The sequence below is a fragment of the Bombina bombina genome, chromosome 7 (assembly GCF_027579735.1).
Source record: "Bombina bombina isolate aBomBom1 chromosome 7, aBomBom1.pri, whole genome shotgun sequence".
NCBI lineage: Eukaryota > Metazoa > Chordata > Amphibia > Anura > Bombinatoridae > Bombina > Bombina bombina.
In genome coordinates this window covers 225,045,233-225,052,927 of record NC_069505.1, presented here as the reverse complement: position 1 = coordinate 225,052,927, position 7,695 = coordinate 225,045,233, and the positions used below count along the sequence as shown (strand labels likewise).

The 7,695-nt window shown below is 40.2% G+C and overlaps 1 pseudogene; it reads right to left on the bottom strand.

Moving 5' to 3' along the window:
• Window positions 1-659: 659 nt before the first annotated feature.
• LOC128636315 (uncharacterized membrane protein C3orf80 homolog) lies at window positions 660-1,242 on the bottom strand (annotated as a pseudogene).
• Between the last annotated feature and the right edge of the window lie 6,453 nt (window positions 1,243-7,695).

Here is a 7,695-nt window from a genome sequence, read left to right as displayed (position 1 = left end):
TATTCACACAATTCCATTACCCAGGGCCGGTGCTAGGATTTTTAGCCACACAGGCGAGGATACATTTTGCGCCCCCCCCCAATTACATACCATTGCTGTTTTTTACAAAATGTTACAAAGATGTATTTAAAAAAAGAAAATATAATTTCCCATTACCCCATAAAATTATATATATATACACACACACACATATATATATATACTGTATATATATATATATATATATATATATATATATATATATATATATATATATATATACACACACACACACTATGTATATATATATATATGTATATATATATATATATATATATACACACTATATATATATATATATATATGTATATATATATATATATATATTACACACACACGCTATATATATATACACACACTAGCTAGGGTAAGGCAGCCTAGGATTAATTGGTTGGACAAATATTATGTTATGTGACAAACATGGTATATGGCTATAGAAGGAAGCTCTGGTATTTATCTGCAGGATAAAGTTCTATATGTAAATAGATTTGTAGGCTAAATAGGATATTTAGGTGAAACTAATAGAAATACGTGTGCACAGATGGAACGAGCAAGGGATAACCTGGTGTGATGTATCTGTTTAAAAAGACTAAGCTAAATTAAAGTGTCCCCTACAGCTTTTAGTGACAGTGAGAGGTCTGCGTCCCTGGCCTCCCTTCCTCTCCTGCCTGTGCTGGGATCTGTGATACTGGCAGGTTGACCTGGTTGAGTCTCATGGTCATGGACTCCGACTATCGCATGTAGGTACGTACTAACCGTACTTGACCTCCTCGTAGCTGGGCAGCTGCAGGAAAACCGGCGAAGCGATTAGTGATGATACACAGCTCGTGCTCTGACAGATGCCGGACACTGTCTATTAACAAGAGTCCTGCTGAGAGCTGGTTTAATTGAGCAGCCCTGGGCCATCCTGACTGCACTGCTGTTGGCGCTGTGTACCTGCGTGGGCTGGGGCAAATCATGTGCTGGAGGAAGTAGCCAATGGTGAAGAAGAGCACCACCAGCAGTATAAGCAGTCTGGATACCTTTCTGACAAACCAGCCCACGTTGTCCAGGAAAGTGTTGAAAAGGGCAGCTTGCAGCATTTGATCTCCCATCTCCGTGTGACTGACATATATGTAACATAGCAGCCTTCCTTCTCCCCGCAGAAAGCAGATCCCCACAGCTCCAGCCAGCCTAGGACTCCTGCAGCAGGCGGCTTAGCATTAGGGCATAGAAGCGTAAGGTTAGGATTAGCATCAGGGTTATTAGTCTGTGGCTTCAGACTTCACTGCTAAACAGTTGTGGCACCTAAGAGGCCGGAAACGGTGCTGGTGCTGCACTGCTGCTGCCTGATGGAAGACGGAGTCCTGTCCACTCCTAAGTTGCGGATCCTGGAAGTTCCGCTGATAAAGTGATATGTCAAAAATAAATAAATATATAAAACACTGGCTGCTCTGACAATTTTGTGCCCCACTGCTGGTGCTCCCTAAGGCGGTTGCCTATAATGCCTATATGCAAGCGCCGGGCCTGCCATTACCGCATGAACTTGTCATCGGTTGAATTAGCGCAATGTGGTTCTACTCTTAAAGTGTCAGTAACACTATGTTATTGCGTTAACCATTTTACTGTGTTCACACAATCCGATTACCGCACGTACTTGTCATCAATTGAATTAGCACAATCTGTTGTTACTCATGCAGTGTCAGTAACACTATGTTATTGCGTCAACCATTTTATTGTATTCACACAATCCCATTACCGCACGTACTTGTCATCGATTGAATTAGCGCAATGTGGTTTTACTCCGTTAACCATTTTTACTGTATTAACACAATCCCATTACCGCACGTACTTGTCATTGGTTGAATTAGCGCAATGTGGTGTTACTCATACAGTGTCAGAAACACTATGTTATTGCATCAACCAACAACCATTTTACTGTGTTCACACAATCCCCTTACTGCACGTATTTGTCATCGATTGAATTAGCGCAATGTGGTGTTACTCATGGAGTGTCAGTAACACTATGTTATTGTGTTAACCATTTTACTGTATTCACACAATCCCATTACCGCACATACTTGTCATTGATTGAATTAGCGCAATATGGTGTTACTCATGCAGTGTCAGAAACACTATCGACTAGATTACAAGTTTTGCGTTATGAGCGGATCTGTGCTAACTTGCAAGTTATTGTCACCGCTCACCTCCCTATAGCGCTGATATTACAGGTTTGCAAAAACCCGGGGTTAGCAGGCAATATGTCAGCGTTAAGCAAAATTGAGCTCCATACTGCACTCAAATTCCAGCGCTGCTTTAAGCTGATTTTACGTGCTAATGCACGATTTCCCCATAGACATCAATGGGGAGAGCCAGCTAAAAAAAAGCCTAACACCTGCAATAAAGGAGCTTAAAACTCCGTAACGCAACCCCATTGATTCCTATGGGGAAAGAAAAGTAATGTTTACACCTAACACCCTAACATAAACCCGAGTCTAAACACCCCTAATCTTCTGCTCCTGACATCGCGCCACCTACATTACACTTACTAAACCATAACTTGCTGCCCCAATGTCGCCACCACCTACATTACACTTATTAACCCCTAATCTGCCGCCCCCGACATCGCCGCCACCTACCTACACTTATTAACCCCTAATCTGCCACCCCAATGTCATCGCTACCTACCTACACTTATTAACCCCTAATCTACCGTCCCCAACATTGCCGTCACTATACTAAAGTTATTAACCCCTAAACCTAACCCTAACACCCACTAACTTTAATATAATTAAAATAAATCTAAATAAAACTTACTATCATTAACTAAATAATTCCTATTTTAAACTAAATACATACCTGTAAAATAAACCCTAAGCTAGCGATAATATAACTAATAGTTACATTGTAGCTATCTTAGGTTTTAATTTTATTTCACAGCTAAGTTTGTATTTATTTTAACTAGGTAGACTAGTTAGTAAATAGTTATTAACTATTTACTAGCTACCTATTTAAAATAAATATAAATGTACCTGTATAATAAAACCTAACCTGCCTTACACTAACACCTAACCTTACACTACAATTAAATAAATTACATGAATTAAATACAATTGCCTCAAAGCTCCTCAAAAAGCAAGTATACACACGTCTATCCCATTTCCTTACACTAAACTCTCTTCTTGACCCACTGCAATCTGGATTTCGTCCCCATCACTCTACAGACACAGCAACTGTCAAGGTTACCAATAACCTACTTACAGTAAAATCCAAAGGCCACTTCTCTCTGCGTATCCTCCTTGACCTGTCTGCAGCCTTTAACACTGTTGACCACCCTCTTCTGCTCCAAACCCTCCAATCCTTCGGCATCTGCGACACAGCTCTCTTATGGTTCTCTTCCTATCTGACTAACAATACATTTAGTGTAGCCTTCTCCGGAGCATCCTCAGCCCCGTTACCACTAGTGATGTCCCGAACTGTTTGCCGGAGAAAGTTCCCGGTGAACATAGCTTGTTCGAGTTCGCCACGGCGAACATTGAGTAAACTTTGACCCTGTATCTCACAGTCTGCAGACACATTACAGCCAATCAGCAGCAGACACTCCCTCCCAGACCCTCCCAGCTTATGTGCAGCAGCCATTTTAGAATCATTGTGATCCTGCATTCTTAGTGAGAGCAGTGTTATTGCTGCTGCTGATTGTATAGGCAAATTGATAGCTAGGCTAGTGTATTCAGTCTCCACTACAGTCCTGAAGGACTCATCTGCTCTCTGCTGTAAGGACAGCACCCCAAAAAGCCCTTTTTAGGGCTAGAATTTCAGCCCAAAAAGCCCTTTTTAGGGCTAGAACTTCAGTCTTTTTTTTTTTTGCATTTGCCTGCCTGCCAGCCTGTGGCTGTGTGTGAAGCTCACATCATATACTGTACCTACTTGCTCACTGCCACCACTCATATCTGGTGTAACATTATTTTAAATTTGAAAAACAAAAACCTTTACATTAGTTTGCTAATTGCTAGTGTAATCTAATTTCATTTTCCATCAGGCCTGTGTGCCAGGCCCACAGCATATACTGTGATTAATTGCTCTGTGCCACCACTCCTATCTGGTGGTGTAACATTAGTGTAAATTTAAAAAAAAAAATCTACATTAGTTTGTTAGTGTAATCTAATTTCATTTTCCATCAGGCCTGTGTCTCTCAGGCCCACAGCATATACTGTGATTAATTGCTCTGTGCCACCACTCATATCTGGTGTAACATTATTGTAAATTTAAAAAAAAAACTTTTACATTAGTTTGCTAATTGCTAGTGTAATCTAATTTCATTTTCCATCAGGCCTGTGTGCCAGTCTCACAGCATATACTGTGATTAATTGCTCTGTGCCACCACTCATATCTGGTGGTGTAACATTAGTGTAAATTTAAAAAATAAATTTCATTAGTTTGTTAGTGTCATCTAATTTCATTTTCCATCAGGTCTGTGTCTCTCAGGCCCACAGCATATACTGTGATTAATTGCTCTGTGCCACCACTCATATCTGGTGTAACATTATTGTAATTTTTTTAAAAAAAAACAACCTAGTTACCATGGGGCCCAGACCGCATGTCTTATTGTTATATTTTGTCAGGGTAATTATATATCATGCAGGCCATATAGACATACCCCGATAGGGGGAGTAAAAGGAATTAAAGTGCTAAGAATAGTACTACTTAACACAACCTTACCATGGCTCCCAGACCGCATGTCTTATTGTTATATTTTGTAAGGGTAATTATATATCATGCAGGCCATATAGACCTACCCTGATAGGGGGAGTAAAAGGGATTAAAGTGCTAAGAATAGTACTACTTAACACAACCTAGTTACCATGGGTCCCAGACCGCATGTCTTATTGTTATATTTTGTCAGGGTAATTATATATCATGCAGGCCATATAGACATACCCCGATAGGGGGAGTAAAAGGAATTAAAGTGCTAAGAATAGTACTACTTAACACAACCTTACCAAAGCTCCTCAAAAAGCAAGTATACACACGTCTATCCCATTTCCTTACACTAAACTCTCTTCTTGCCCCACTGCAATCTGGATTTCGTCCCCATCACTCTACAGACACAGCAACTGTCAAGGTTACCAATAACCTACTTACAGTAAAATCCAAAGGCCACTTCTCTCTGCGTATCCTCCTTGACCTGTCTGCAGCCTTTAACACTGTTGACCACCCTCTTCTGCTCCAAACCCTCCAATCCTTCGGCATCTGCGACACAGCTCTCTTATGGTTCTCTTCCTATCTGACTAACAATACATTTAGTGTAGCCTTCTCCGGAGCATCCTCAGCCCCGTTACCACTAGTGATGTCCCGAACTGTTTGCCGGAGAAAGTTCCCGGTGAACATAGCTTGTTCGAGTTTGCCACGGCGAACATTGAGTAAACTTTGACCCTGTATCTCACAGTCTGCAGACACATTACAGCCAATCAGCAGCAGACACTCCCTCCCAGACCCTCCCAGCTTATGTGCAGCAGCCATTTTAGAATCATTGTGATCCTGCATTCTTAGTGAGAGCAGTGTTATTGCTGCTGCTGATTGTATAGGCAAATTGATAGCTAGGCTAGTGTATTCAGTCTCCACTACAGTCCTGAAGGACTCATCTGCTCTCTGCTGTAAGGACAGCACCCCAAAAAGCCCTTTTTAGGGCTAGAATTTCAGCCCAAAAAGCCCTTTTTAGGGCTAGAACTTCAGTCTTTTTTTTTTTTGCATTTGCCTGCCTGCCAGCCTGTGGCTGTGTGTGAAGCTCACAGCATATACTGTACCTACTTGCTCACTGCCACCACTCATATCTGGTGTAACATTATTTTAAATTTGAAAAAAAAAACCTTTACATTAGTTTGCTAATTGCTAGTGTAATCTAATTTCATTTTCCATCAGGCCTGTGTGCCAGGCCCACAGCATATACTGTGATTAATTGCTCTGTGCCACCACTCCTATCTGGTGGTGTAACATTAGTGTAAATTTAAAAAAAAAAATCTACATTAGTTTGTTAGTGTAATCTAATTTCATTTTCCATCAGGCCTGTGTCTCTCAGGCCCACAGCATATACTGTGATTAATTGCTCTGTGCCACCACTCATATCTGGTGTAACATTATTGTAAATTTAAAAAAAAAACTTTTACATTAGTTTGCTAATTGCTAGTGTAATCTAATTTCATTTTCCATCAGGCCTGTGTGCCAGTCTCACAGCATATACTGTGATTAATTGCTCTGTGCCACCACTCATATCTGGTGGTGTAACATTAGTGTAAATTTAAAAAAAAAAATTTCATTAGTTTGTTAGTGTCATCTAATTTCATTTTCCATCAGGTCTGTGTCTCTCAGGCCCACAGCATATACTGTGATTAATTGCTCTGTGCCACCACTCATATCTGGTGTAACATTATTGTAATTTTTAAAAAAAAAACAACCTAGTTACCATGGGGCCCAGACCGCATGTCTTATTGTTATATTTTGTCAGGGTAATTATATATCATGCAGGCCATATAGACATCCCCCGATAGGGGGAGTAAAGGGATTAAAGTGCTAAGAATAGTATTACTTAACACAACCTTACCATGGCTCCCAGACCGCATGTCTTATTGTTATATTTTGTCAGGGTAATTATATATCATGCAGGCCATATAGACCTCCCCCGATAGGGGGAGTAAAATGGATTAAAGTGCTAAGAATAGTACTACTTAACACAACCTTACCATGGCTCCCAGACCGCATGTCTTATTGTTATATTTTGTAAGGGTAATTATATATCATGCAGGCCATATAGACCTACCCTGATAGGGGGAGTAAAAGGGATTAAAGTGCTAAGAATAGTACTACTTAACACAACCTAGTTACCATGGGTCCCAGACCGCATGTCTTATTGTTATATTTTGTCAGGGTAATTATATATCATGCAGGCCATATAGACATACCCCGATAGGGGGAGTAAAAGGAATTAAAGTGCTAAGAATAGTACTACTTAACACAACCTTACCATGGCTCCCAGACCGCATGCCTTATTGTTATATTTTGTAATGGTAATTATATATCATGCAGGTCATATAGACCTCCCCCGATAGGGGGAGTAAAAGGGATTAAAGTGCTAAGAATAGTACTACTTAACACAACCTAGTTACCATGGGTCCCAGACCACATGTCTTATTGTTATATTTTGTCAGGGTAATTATATATCATGCAGGCCATATAGACCTCCCCCGATAGGGGGAGTAAAAGGGATTAAACTGCTAAGAATAGTACTACTTAATACAACCTTACCATGGCTCCCAGACAGCATGTCTTATTGTTATATTTTGTAAGGGTAATTATATATCATGCAAGCCATATAGACCTACCCTGATAGGTGGAGTAAAAGGGATTAAAGTGCTAAGAATAGTACTACTTAACACAACCTAGTTACCATGGGGCCCAGACCGCATGTCTTATTGTTATATTTTGTCAGGGTAATTATATATCATTGGATAATAAGGTATGGAGGGAATTGTATTCAATATATGTCAGACCCCAAAATAATTCACAAACTAGTATACAGTATATATTAGGGTAATCAAACCCATATGCTCCTAAATTTGCTATTTACTATAAATATGGTGTGGGGGGGGGGGGGTGCTCATTATCCGGATAAGTAAGTTGAAA